The 13,622-nt window shown below is 35.7% G+C and overlaps 1 long non-coding RNA gene across 1 annotated transcript; it reads left to right on the top strand.

Annotated features, from left to right (window-relative positions):
• The first annotated feature begins 1,917 nt into the window (after positions 1-1,917).
• On the top strand, positions 1,918-13,035 carry LOC139084997 (uncharacterized). The gene is made up of 2 exons (XR_011542927.1): positions 1,918-2,172; positions 8,633-13,035. It is a non-coding gene; the product is annotated as an uncharacterized lncRNA (long non-coding RNA).
• The last annotated feature ends 587 nt before the right edge of the window (positions 13,036-13,622 follow it).

Here is a 13,622-nt window from a genome sequence, read left to right on the forward strand (position 1 = left end):
TCGCTGTCTTACAGAAACAGCGTTCAAACACAAAAACATTAATCAGAATCAGGGTTTTTGTTTTGTTTAGCACTTCCAACACTTAGATAAGTGAAAAGTCTAAACTAGATCTTTATTTAAATTGGAAACTCTTTCTAGTAATGTTTGGAAGTGAAATCAATGATTTCTACATTATAACCAATGTCAGAATTTATAACTAAGCTGTATGTTTCACAAACGGTTCAATTGAAATTTTGCCTTATTAAGTGTCTAAGGATTTATTATCAGTAAAGTGCATGTGTGAAGTATTTGAAGAAAAATAATGGAAATCCTTACCATACCAATAAGCTTATCTCCACCACACTCCCACATCTGGCCAGCAAAAATACATGCTTTTGGTATTCATTTTCCTTATAGTTATACAAGTAGATGAAATTTTAAAAAGGACTACTAAATCCTGGGGATCAAACCTATTTTTTAAAGCCTTTATTTTTAGCAAATTAAATTATGTAAAACAAATCACTGACATATGATTATTAAAATGACTGCTGCATATACATGTAATATATAACATCCATAAAAAGCGATGAGAATACGGGAGAGGAAGTGCCAAAATATTTTGCAACAAAACAATTTGTTTTGAAATGAGAGAACTTGGCAGATTATTCAAGGATTCATTCTGTAGGGTAACAAAACTGATAAATTCCTGAGAAATAAAACTGAATTTTCCACAACTCAAGAAATAGTGAGTAGATTGTGGACTGAAAAAACAGGTTTGAATCATAATAAACTCATATAAATGAGAGTGTTGGCAAACGCATGGTACATTTAGATTGTGCAGCCATCCACTCTCAAACATTTAAAATCCGGACACATTTTGAGGTCTCCAAGTTACCAAGACTGCTTATGGAATCTGCTCAAATGTTGTTAACAATTTCATGGATTCCTTTAAATGTGTATGGTCTTTGCCTTCCCACACTGCTCTATAACTGTGTTAACTCTTAATGGCTTTTTCCTCTTGGAAATAAATAAGAAAATTCTTGAGATCACTATTCAAATTTGTATTCTAATGGATAAAAAATTAAATTAAGAAAGATAGAAAGCTACACTGTGCAGAAGAGTACACTGATCAGTTGCTTTCTAAAAATAATCTATATTTTATACAAACATATCTAGTGATTTAGAAGAGTTATAGATCCTTTAAAATCAAGAAGAAATGTTCAATTAGTGAGGAACCAATTCTGAGATGATACTGAACGTGGAATATATGAAGCAGAGAAATTATAAAACGCATATTGCTTTGTAAAAATTGGGAAGTCGTAGGCACACCCTTACTGAATCCTGCTGGTTGCCAGGAGAATGGAGATGCACTGAAAGTGAATGGAATATTGATATCAATGGATAGATCAACGATGTTGTTGAATCAGACTCATTTTATATCAGTTTACCTATCTTTTCTATTCTAAGGAAACACTGAGGGATGGGGACTACATTGAAGGTTAGTTGCATACACACACACACACACACACACTCCTGGGTGATTCCAGGAGCAACACCGATAAGAGAGTTTGTCTAGTTATTTCATTTTGTGCATAACTAAATACAGGAGGCCTATGAGAATGAGCTGAAATTCAAAGCTTTTCTGTAAAGCAACATCGAGTTCAGCTTTTAAAAGTCAAAACAGCCTAAATTCACCTACAGTCCCAGCCCTTAGAGCTGTCTTAGGTTGTTTCAAGGCTGGTTTCCTGAGTGAGAGGAGATACAGACTTTGAACGAAAGAGGACAGTTGTGTTGTAACAGGGCTGGGTGCACAACAGAGGACAAGCTTGAAATGTTACATAAGGCTTCTGACCAAGAAAAGCATTTCATTCCGTTGGCTTACATTTCCAAGGGAAAGCAGATTTGTTTTGAAAGAGCACTAAAAAGCAAATCATGGCTGTTTTGAGCATGTGTTTTAAGTTTAATAAAAAAGATTGTTCCAAATTGTTATTTCTTTGTCTGGTAACTATTATAAACTGGTTATGTAACTTTAAAAACTTATAATTCTCCAAAAAATTATTTTAGTTTGCCTAAAAAGGCTCTTTATGCTTTTGAGATTATAGAAGACCAGTACCTAAAACTTCAGGTGTAAAATTGAGATCATTTGCCCAACTTCTCTATCTGCAGACGCTGTCTCAACCAGGAGGACATGAGGTAAGAAATTAAAAACAAACAAACAAAGGTTGGGTGGATGAGTATTGCTTTTTGCACTGTCTTCCCATTGTTGGTATATGAATTTTATTTTCGTAGTTGCCTTATAGTGGTTGCTTAGCACTTATAGTGGTTGTCTATCCAATGACTGACTACAACTAAATCAGTACCCTGTCACAAATAATACTGAAAAGGACATCTTTATACTTAAAAGTTTATCTACTAGAGAGTGCATTGGCAAGGACCTTGACTTTTAAGGAAGTTGTGGAACTTTGTTAGAAGAGATCGCATGTGTAACTGAGATTCAGTTTAGAAATTAGTTTAGAATTTGAAGGCATTAAAAGTTTTAATAGACGTTAGCCAGTTTCTCTCAAAATAATTTTTACTATTTTGTAGTCTTCCAAAAAGTGTCATGGCCTTACATTACTGAAAAATTGTGAATTAACAATTTAATTATTTTAATGTTTTCCCACCTTAAATACTTATTTTTATTTTTTAATTTTGAGAGAAACTGAGAAGCTTTTCAGAGCTTAATGAGTTTTAAAATTTGTTTGTAATTGCATGTTCACTGTTTTGAATTTTTCCCAAAGGCTGTTGATCTTTTTCTTCATTATTTAGGAGAATTCTTTGCATATTAAGGATAGTAACCATTTTCAAAAGAGATAACTTCATACTGTTTTTCTTTTGTCTTAGTTTGAAAACATCATGAAGTCAACGTTATCACTGCTACATTCATAGTTAATTAGTTAATATTTAACATAATATTAAGTATTATATTTACCAAAATAATACATGTGCATTATGTAGAATTATATAGAAATATTACCAAAAGCTTATAGCAAAATCTAGCAGTTTCTGTCCCATTCCTCCATATTCCCCCCAGTTGTTCTCCCAAAAGAGAGAGAGATTTCAAGTTCTAGCATATTTATGCATCTTCATATTTCTAGTTAAAATAATCACTCTGTTCCCCTTCTAATCATTAGTTTTAGAAATTTTCTACTGGCTTCCTATAATTTATACCTATACAAAAATTACGATTATGCTTAACATTGTAGCACACCATCAGTACATTTTTTTCTTGTTTTTCTGCTTTTCTTTTCTTCTTCATTTTTTAAAATTGAGGCGAAATTCACATAACATAAAATTAATGATTTCAAAGAACACAATTCAGTGGCTTTGGCACATTCACCAGGTTGTGCCACCACCATCTCTATCTAGTTCCAAAACATTTTATGGCCTTAAGGGAAAGCCCTGTACCCATTTAGCAATTAATTCCTATTCCTCACTTCTGGAAGCCCCTGGAACTACAAATCTGCTTTCTGCCTCTGTGGATTCACCTATTCCGGACGTTTCAGATAAATAGAATCACTCAATATGTGATCTTGTGTGTCTGGATTCTTTTGTTACTTAGCATAAGGTTTTTGCAGTTTACCCAAGTTGTGACATATATCAGTACTACATTCCTTCTCATGGATCAAGAACCTTCCATTCTATGTGTGTATTGCATTTTGTTTATTCTCTATCCATCGATGGGCATTTGGGTTGTTTCCACCTGTTGGCTACCGTGAATAGCGCTGCTGTGAACATTCATGTACAAGCATTTTTTTGAGTACCTGTTTGTAATTCTTTTTAGTATATACCTAGTAGTAGAAATGCGGGGTCATATAATAATTCCGCGTGTAACTTTTTGGGAAACTGCCAAACTGTTTTTCACAGCAACCGCACCATTTTACAGTCCCCCCAGTAACATATGAAGGATCCAATTTCTCCACATTCTCAATAAAACTTGCTATTTTCCATTTTGTTCATAATAGCCATCCAAGCACGGGTGTGCTTTTCTTAAAGTCAATAATTTCTTTGTTTTCCTTTGCTACTTTTCCTTGTAACTTCTTTCCCTATTTCCAATTGTTTCTCAGTGAATTCCTCCTCAAGAAAAACATCAGGCAGTTTGGTTGTTCCACTCTCTTTTTTGGAGTCATCTTCCCAGAAAACTCCATTCTACTTCTGTCCACTTCTGTTGCTCTCTAAGCCTGCCACAAATTCGTTGTCACAAGATTTCCTTCCCTGTCATTCTAGAAAAATTGCCTTCATGTTTTCCCTAAGTGGGAGTCTTTGTTTTCTGGATCTTATGCTCTCCTTTGTCATTATTTAGTCCCTGCGTTTACTGGCCTTGCATTTGTTTGAACACAAACTCTAGGAGCTTCCTTGTTACAAATATAATGTAATGATAAAGGCAGGGTGAGGAGAGCCCTCAACATATCCGTCTTGTGACAAATGCATCTAAAATGAACAGGTTGCCTTTGACACTTGCTGCAAAGTTATCATGATAGAATCTTCCTCAATAATCACCCTAGAGATTCCCTTTTCTTTCTTTCCTGTGTTGGACCTCCTAATTCCTTGAAATTCCCGAAAATATGTGTCCTATAATTCTGAGAGTTTCTCTTAAATTATTTGGTGTGATATCAAGACCCTCAACGTGTTTGGTGTCCCCAGTCCATTAGCATTCTTTCTTATCGTATCCTGGGAATAAATATTTAGACTTCTACTGGGGTCATGGAGGGAAACCAAGCAGTGAAGTGTGGAAGGGGATCTAAGGATTTAAGTTCTTAAATAGCTTTCAAACAATCATCCTCATTTTCGGACTTTCCCTGTATCCCTTCACTCTTAGCTCAGGCATCATCTAGAGACGTCAGTTCCTAAACCTGTAGAGGTTTTTCTTCTGAAGAAAAGATCAACTATTGGCTTTCCCTACTCTTATCTTAGAATTTTTATTTCTCAGATCTTCTAAGTCAGTTAAAATTCCTCCATCTGAAATGATATTCCTATTTGCTCCTCTCTTGTTCTCACCCTTTGTGGATGTTCAATCAACCAACATTCCAAAATACTTTATCTCAGATGTCAGACCACTCTCTATTTCTGACATTTTTGTACAGTCCAATTGCATTTTTTGCTTTTTCCATACACTTTTTTCATATACATAATGTGTTCTACAAAACACATTCCATTCACTAAAGACTTCTGAAAAATTCCAGGATGCTTCCTGCGTCTCAAAGTTACTTGCAGCTCCAAGTGTCCTAACAAATAAAATACTTGATTGTATTTGCCTTTTCAAATTATTTTATTACATTAATAGGCCATAAGACCAATGGGAAATTTTTTCACTCAGTACAGTGATTTTAAAAGGTGAGTCAAAAATAATTTTATTAAAAACTAGGGTTCATTCATTGAAGTAAACTGCAGGGTTATGGCTTATAGATTCTATACTGAGGTGGAATGTGTGAGTCTAGACAGGGGTTCTTGCTCCAGAGTGATCATGTCAAACCCAGGGTTATTCTTTTCCGGTTAAGGAAATTTTACCTTATATACTTATTGTGTGTTAATTTTTCAATTTGTAAAACTGTACCACTTGTAGAAACATTTGATTCAGATGAGAGGAATTAATTTTGAACTTTATTGATTTAAAAAAAGTTCAAAAGGAGTATTCTAAAGCATTACTCTATAATTGTAATGTCTTCTTGTTTCTCTTTTAAAATTCGATAAAATCAATTTCATTCAATAAAGCTTTCTTGATCATGTCATTCTTCTAGGAGCTAGACATTTACATACAAGTAAAATGGAATGCATAAATACTATTCCGTCTCTTGTCCTTAGGCGTCCTACCTTCTGAGTCTTAAACTTGGACATCCCACACCTGTCTGCTCTCCTTCCATGTCTTTTGATTTTTCTTCTTCTCACTATGTGTACGCTGATTGCCTTGGAATTTCAAGTCTCATTATTCTTCATTGTCTTTCAGTTTACTGGTCCTGGCCTTGCTTTCTTCTTTATGCTACTTGTACACCTTAGGTGAGCCCTTATTTTTTTTTCCTCTTTTTCAAATCCCCTTACTTCCCTCACAATTTTGCTGAACATGCTCTACAAAGTCTGTTTCCTGAATCAACTTTCCATTTCTCTGCTCCTATCCTGGAACTGTTGAGCTCAAGAGAAAACTAACGACTGATTTCTAGACAGATGTGGTGACTCGCTGCCTCCCACCAAGCCCTTCTCTCCTTCCTTTGCTTGCATATATCCTGTCACAAATCCTTTACTTCCATGTCTTCCTCTGACCTAAGAAGCATCTTCAAATCTCCCGTATCCTTCAAAGCAAAGCAAAGAAACAAGAAAAGGACAAAAACGCTTGAATAAAACTCTGCCCCCAGTTAGTTGATTCCAAACCTATGTATTTTCTATCTTGGACGAGCCTCCTGAAAGTGTAGTCTGATCTCGCTTCTTTCCTTCCTCCAGATGCTTTCACCAAAGTCACAGCAATTGGTCTTTCTCCTGTTATAGGAATTCTTAAAAATCTGTCTTAAAATGCTTCTTGTAGCTGCTTTTTCAAATGGTAGGAAGCAGGGTATGACTTTGAGTGATGACTGGTTTTAATTTGGAAAATCCATTATTGAACATTTGTATATGTAAAGGTAAAGACCATAATCTGGTGTGACAGACAGATGGTGAGGCATCAAGCAACCGAATAATGATAAGGAGGGCTCTCCGTTGGGTGTATCATCGTGGAAGTATAACTGATTTGTAGCTCTATCTGGCCTTTGGGCCTGAGGGGAGAGGGAATGTGGAAGGAGGTTCTGAAATGAGAGGGCGTAGCACTCAGAAGCACATTGGAGCTGAGAGCAAAGTTTGGGGGATGGAAGGGGACCTACTGGACTAGATACGTCCAACAGATTTCTGGAGCGATGATGTCAGATCTCATCATCATGTGTCAAAATTGCCCTTCGCCAGCTTCAGTCACACTAACACTGTCAGAGTTTGGGTTGAGGCAATGAGGATCATCTTCCCCCGCTGGCTTTTCTCTCTCACAGCACTGAGGAAGCTGCAGTGTTTCAAGGTAGAGAATCTCAGAGTAGGATTCTGAGCCGTGATTCAAAACAAGAACTGGGAGATTGTAAGCATTGACTGGGAACTTTTAGAAATATGGAGCAACAGCACTGCGGGTTTAGTCAATACTAATTTGGAGATTCAAATTGGTTTTTATTTGACTATTATAGGAAAAGCGTTGACCCCAATGGATATAAAACTGCTCTTTAAAATGCCTAATTAAAATTTTTTATGAGTCTTAGGTATTATATAAATTTCTTTTTAGCATTTAAAAATGTGGATTAAATGCCAAAACTTTCTCCTTGAATTAAACTAGCCAATGTTGGGCTTTGATTACTGGCAACAACAAATCCTGACTGAGAGAGAAATTGGTTTCTGGAGTTAGGAAATTTCAAGGGAGAGGATCAAAATTATGGAAATGATGAATTCCAAATGAAGGGGGAGGAACGACTATCCTTATATCCCATAAAAAGTAAAATTGCATGGTAGTCATATTCTTGGCCTTTGGATTCAGTAAATCTGAGTTGTACTCTGCTTTAACTTCTGATATAGTAACAAACCAGTGAGGATCTCAAGTTTAGCACTGAAAGGCCCCCATCCTGAGAAACACCTCAGTCCAGCGTAGACCAGTATGGCTGCTCATCCTAGTCTCAGAAATGCCAAAGTTCCTTTCCTTGTAAATTGGCATAGTAACAGTCCCCATAGCCCATGATGTAGGGTAAACTAAATTAGATAGTTTTATATAGTTATATTACACAGCACCAACTCTGGCCATCAGGAAATGTTAGCTGAGCTATTGTTACAAATATTTATTATCATTTTCATGGACTGGAAAAATAGTATTTCATGCTATGAAAGTAAATTAGTTGGTAAAATGGACATCTTTTGATATTTACCATGCCCACTGAGGTTGAATCTCTATGAGAACTGACGACTCTGTGTGGTTTTTAATGGATGCTACAAAATAATAAGAAAGATACAATTTAACTCATCTGAAAGAAGACAGACAAGAGCAGGATGGATGAGCATATACCTTTGTTGAGAGGTCGTTTATGTCTATAGCTGGGGACAGCTTAGGGTAAAAAAAAATCACGTTTGCTGAGTTGTGAAAGACGAGTTTGCCCAATAAGAAAGTGTGCTGCATTGGAAATTTAAAAGTTTCTATCTTGGAAAAGTCAGAGAAATTGAGAATGTCTTCTGATCTCCATAGTCCAATTTCACATCTCCTTCCTCACAGTCAGGAGCAGGCTTCTATGAAAAATAAGCTCTATTTCACATCGAAGTATCTTATTTTCCAAAGCGCCAAGGAAGAATAAAACAACCTACTTTTAAACTAAAATATTAAATAATAGGCAGAACTTATAGGCCCATTGCTTTAAGCCAGGAGAGAAACCAAATCCAAATTTACGTATCAATACAAGATTTCTAACTTTATATATTATCTGGAAAAATTCCCCAAAATGAAATTAATTCAACAGCCAAGTAAGATTTTAGTAGAACTGCATTTCCAGAAAATCCCATGCCTGTTAAAGGGGAACTTGCTACTGTTCAAGTTCTAAGGCACGCTCACCACCCTGTTCTCCCGTCCCAATAGGAAAAGAATGCAGACAGTCAAGCACCTCGATACACACATAACTGGAGGGCAACAGGATGCTTCACAAGATGCAGAAACTGGGAATGACAGGGACCTTCTCCACTTCCAAGGAAGCGAATAGACAAAGATGCCTCAGGATTCCTCGTGAGTTGGGGCAAGATGGCGTCCATTGCTGGGTTCTTAAAAGATTTTGAGCTTAAAGATTTGTTACACATGTCTGGAACCTGATCTGAGAATACTGAAACAGCTGAGTTTCCTTGCATCCTTCTCCAAAATGGCAAATTTCTCAAGCATGGCAGGCACAGGGTAACCAGATTTCTTGCAGGTTGGCTCAGAGTTCCCAAGGTTTGTGTTTTGAAAGAGAGCCAGAGAGTGACACATGGAAGTCTTATCATCACTTGTGACCTACCCTTTGTAATAATGCAAGATCACTGTTGCTCCATCCCTTGGGTCAGAGCAGTTGCAAAGGGCCACCCAGAGTCAAGCAGAGGAAATGTAGACTTTACCTTTTGATGGGAGAGTCTCAATTTTACTTACAAAAAGACTGTGCAGGGTGAGATCTACATTGATATGGCCATCTTTGAGAAATACAATCCGCCAAAGAAAATGGAATGATTTGCATACAAAGAGATGAAGAATGGGTATGGAGGGACCTTAGGGCATTTGTGTTTTGGATTCTTGTTGTTCCAGAGGCACAGCTGTATCCCTGCCACTCCCTATCCTGGATTTACATAAGCTTCCTGCCCAATCTAGTTCATGCAAATTGAACGGCTTTCACTAATTCAACTCCTAAACCCCATTTTTAATGCCTGAATTCTAAATTATCTCCTCGACATCCCACCGTATTTACATGGAAACTGAAAATTCAACTTAGCTCAGACTAAATTCACCATCTTTCTCTTAAACCTTCCCCTCTTCCTGCTTTCTTCATCTTGGTGAAATTACCTTTATCTGTCACAATTTCAGTAGCAGATGACATTAATTGCTTTACCATCCTGATAGCACTCCCACCTTCTGGAAACATCAGTCACTACTCCTTTCCCTCTTTCAAATTTTGGGGGCTGTCACATTTTTATAGCCCATGTCTTGGCCACATCTGGTTGGCCCCAGGTACACCTGATGAAATCTGACATAGTATTTTTTCCAGGATTTTTAACTTGGGAACCAAAAACAAAATAAGAATAACTTATAAGGTAATACATTTTCAATGGATGATGATGCCATTAGCTGAGCTATAAAACACAGGACGGAGAGAGAATTTTCTGAAGAAAATTGTGAACTTAGCTTTGAATATATTTAATTTTTGGTGTCTGTATAATACCTGTGTGAAAATATTCAACAGGAACTTGTGAAAGTCAATTCTGGGGGGTGGGGGGTGGGGACAAACAACACCAAGAAAAAAGGTAAAACAGAAGTAGGAATGGTATTAAGTTTATGTGGTAAGAATTAGAATGCTAATTGAGTGATATCACTTTCAGTAGCACAATTTTCTTTTTACGTTATTTTCCAAGTGCAGATTCTAATCATTTAAATGTTATGCTCCAATAAACCCACAGATGGGCATCTTAAGGACAGGTAAAATGTACAATATGTAAAGATAAATAGATAAATAACCTTTTGTTTTGGTAAAAATAACTTTTTATCATGACTGAGGTCTGGTCACCCTGAAAGCATTTCGACAGTCCCTAATGGAGGTCCATATTTGCTCGACAGGGCACTGTGTCTGTTTACTCCTTGGTGAAAAAGACTGTGCTGACTGCCTTTCACGGAACTCATCTTAAACAGTAATTTTACGCCCAGCTCCACACCAGAGGGGTCTTGCAGAGGCCCCCACTACGTCACTATAATTCCTCAGAACAATGCCCTCTTGGGGCCGTCTGAGGAGAAGGTAAGGAGACAGAACGTCTTGCGTTGACTCTGCCAAGCCAGGAATGCTGAGGTTAGAAGACTACTTCGGGAATAAAAAGAGATATGGAAAATAAGAAAACGTGAGAGGAACACAAAACTGAGAAACAGAGGAAAAATTTAAGAAATCAAACAGAATATGAGGCAACTATTCTGAGGAGCATTTCTAAAGTCCAGCTGATTTGCATGTTGCTTTAAGACGGACAGAGACATTCTGATCTTTATTTGCTTCCAGTAATCTGCTTAAACTTCAAAGCGCAGCTTTAAGACCCCCAAATTTTGATTGCCTATTTCAATATGTGGTTGAAAATTGAGTATCAATTTCCTTCCCTTCTAAGTTAGAGGTTTGATAATACACTTCAAAGGTTCTCCACGAGGTCACTTCATTCTAAGTTCAAGAGTGCTACCATACTTCATCTGCGTAAATATTTCATACTCGTAAGATCCGCATACCACAGACAGTTACCAAATAGACCCAAACTACAAAATAGCTACAAAAGACAAAAGAGGCACAAGTCAGAGTCTTAATTTTTTCCACAATCATATTTTGAAAGAAATGATAAAATTTTACCTACCTCATTTCTAAATTTACTTTGTTTTCTTATCTCAATGAATGGACAGTCTTCTGTCACTTAGAGTACACAAAAATATCCTATTTTTAAAGATTTTCAAGGAGGACAAGATTCCTAAACTGACAAATTCAATGAATATGGAAACAGTGCCATGAAAGGGTTTCATGGGGTTTAATGACAGACAGAAAAAGTATTGAATCATGACAGACTCTGAAAAATAAGACTGTTGAAAGTATACTAAAAAAGGAAGAGTGATTACATATCGGGAAAAAATTACATGTTGGAAAAAAATGGCAAAACCCTTTTTATTGTTACTGACCCTTTGTGACACGAGAAACATTAATTAAGGTGCTGTCAAAGGAAAAAATAGTCCCTGATCTCTAAAATAAGGAATAAAAGATCCTAAAATTATTGTTAATGTAAGTGGGAACATTAAGATTAGATGAAAATGGGAGGGAAAATATGAAAAATAGCAAAATTCAATTAAGTTTTATTCAAAATCACCATAACACATAGTGATTGAGCAACAACATTGCTGTGTCGCATTATTCTACAAGAATTGACTATTAACATTTTCAATTTTGACTATTCCATTTAAAAAACTATCTAAGAATCTAGAAAGAAGCAGTGACAAGTAACAAAATGATCAAAAAGATAATAATGAAGCCCTAAGAAAAAACTTGAAAAGACTTGTTTTTCTTTAGAGTGAAAAAATATGTATAGTCATTTAATACAAATTAGGGGCAATTTTGGTTGTACATAAGTAAAGGGTTTTTTTCAATTTTTTAACCAATAATCATTCAAAGGTACTCTGGTGGATTTTGGAGTTTTTTGCTTGGAGATATTCAGAAAGAGACTAGAAAAATATTTTCATAAAGTATTTCAGATGTTTACCTGCCTAAAGGCAGGCAGCTTGAACAGAAGATTTCTCAAAGCCCTTACAGATTTATTATCTTATAATTCTATAATTTCACGGTAATTCAAACCACTTTCTAACTGTCAATAGTCTCTATTTATGTGAACAGGCATCAACTCCTGTATCTTATTTCATTTATAAGACAAGAGCTTGAAAAGCACCTTCACACAGCAATTTGTACATGATCTGATCTATTTTCATGGTTTTGTAAGCATGAAAGATTTAAAAGAACTGTACCCGAGGCTGCATTATTTATAAGGGGAAGGTATGAAACAGCATGCCATAAAAGAAATTAAAACAGAAAAGCAGTAGAAGGCTAGTAAAGCCTCTCTTGTTTATGGGAGATTCAGATCAAACACAAATCCACACTTTGAGGATGTGGCCCAGATCACAGACCTCTTCCAGCAACCACTAAGAAAATTCCTTTTCTACAATAATGAATGAGATCGCATGACATAGTCAGAAACTTTGCTTTACTTTCATTTAGGGGCATACTGAAGCCTTGGCAAAGTAAATATCTATTGGTTGGTTTATTATGACTTGGACTTTTCCTTATGATTCTCATCAAAGACAAATTGACAAACAAACACAAAAGAACACTTACTAACATTTACTGAAATACTAACCTCTGTGTGTGTCGGTTTCCTGATCTGTAAAGCAGGGAATAATAAGAGAACATACTTCATATGGTTATTGAGAGAATTAAGAGAATTAATTTATTTGAAAGCTCATAGGAAGTTCTTATTTATGTTAACTATTATCATTACACTAAAGACTTTCTTAACTGATCACTATTTAATAAATTCACCTAATTAACCAATATTCTCTACTTGCTACATGAAAACAGTGATTAACATGCAAAACAAACCATAATATATGTGTCTAGAAGGCTCCTCTTACATTCATTTGATTATTGAGAAATCTTAGAAAACTTTTTATGCATAATGTACATGTTGCAATTATGTAATGCAATTACTTAATAAATAAGTTAATATTATGTGTGAAAATAATGGTGGTGTTCATGTGGAAGTTTTGTTGAATGCTTTTGAAACCTTTAAAAAGAGAAAGATGAGCCCCTAAAGTATTGCCACTGTATTAGTCATGGATTAACCAGCAAAAATACTTAGATTAAAAAAATCATAGAAAATGTAGATGTATTCTGCTTTTAGATCATATTGAAAATTTCTTTAACTTCTTACTATGCTTGAAAAAAAGTGGTAGAGGTTGCTTTTGGAAGTAGTTTATGCCAGAAAAACGATATAGAATTCCAATTTCCCAGCCATAAGATTCTTCTTATATATCAAAATCTGATGAATTCATTACATGTTTTAAGATTGTAATTTTTAACATATATGTAAATTATATGTATATATAAAATTCTCCATAATTATTGAATATAATGGACTTTTCCCATTAGTTAACTAACTACTAATTCTGATTCTGTTGGAAAGAGGGCTTATTCTGTGTTATTATTTGTGACATCAGAGTAGAGAGCATATGAATGTCCCCTATGTTGCTCTGAGTTTGAATATTTCATCACATAAGAGTGAAAGGGAGTCAGGGCAGTGGAGCTAATGTTAGAGAAGAGGGTCCTATG

This window comes from Equus przewalskii, chromosome 8, assembly GCF_037783145.1.
Source record: "Equus przewalskii isolate Varuska chromosome 8, EquPr2, whole genome shotgun sequence".
In the NCBI taxonomy this organism is placed as follows: domain Eukaryota; kingdom Metazoa; phylum Chordata; class Mammalia; order Perissodactyla; family Equidae; genus Equus; species Equus przewalskii.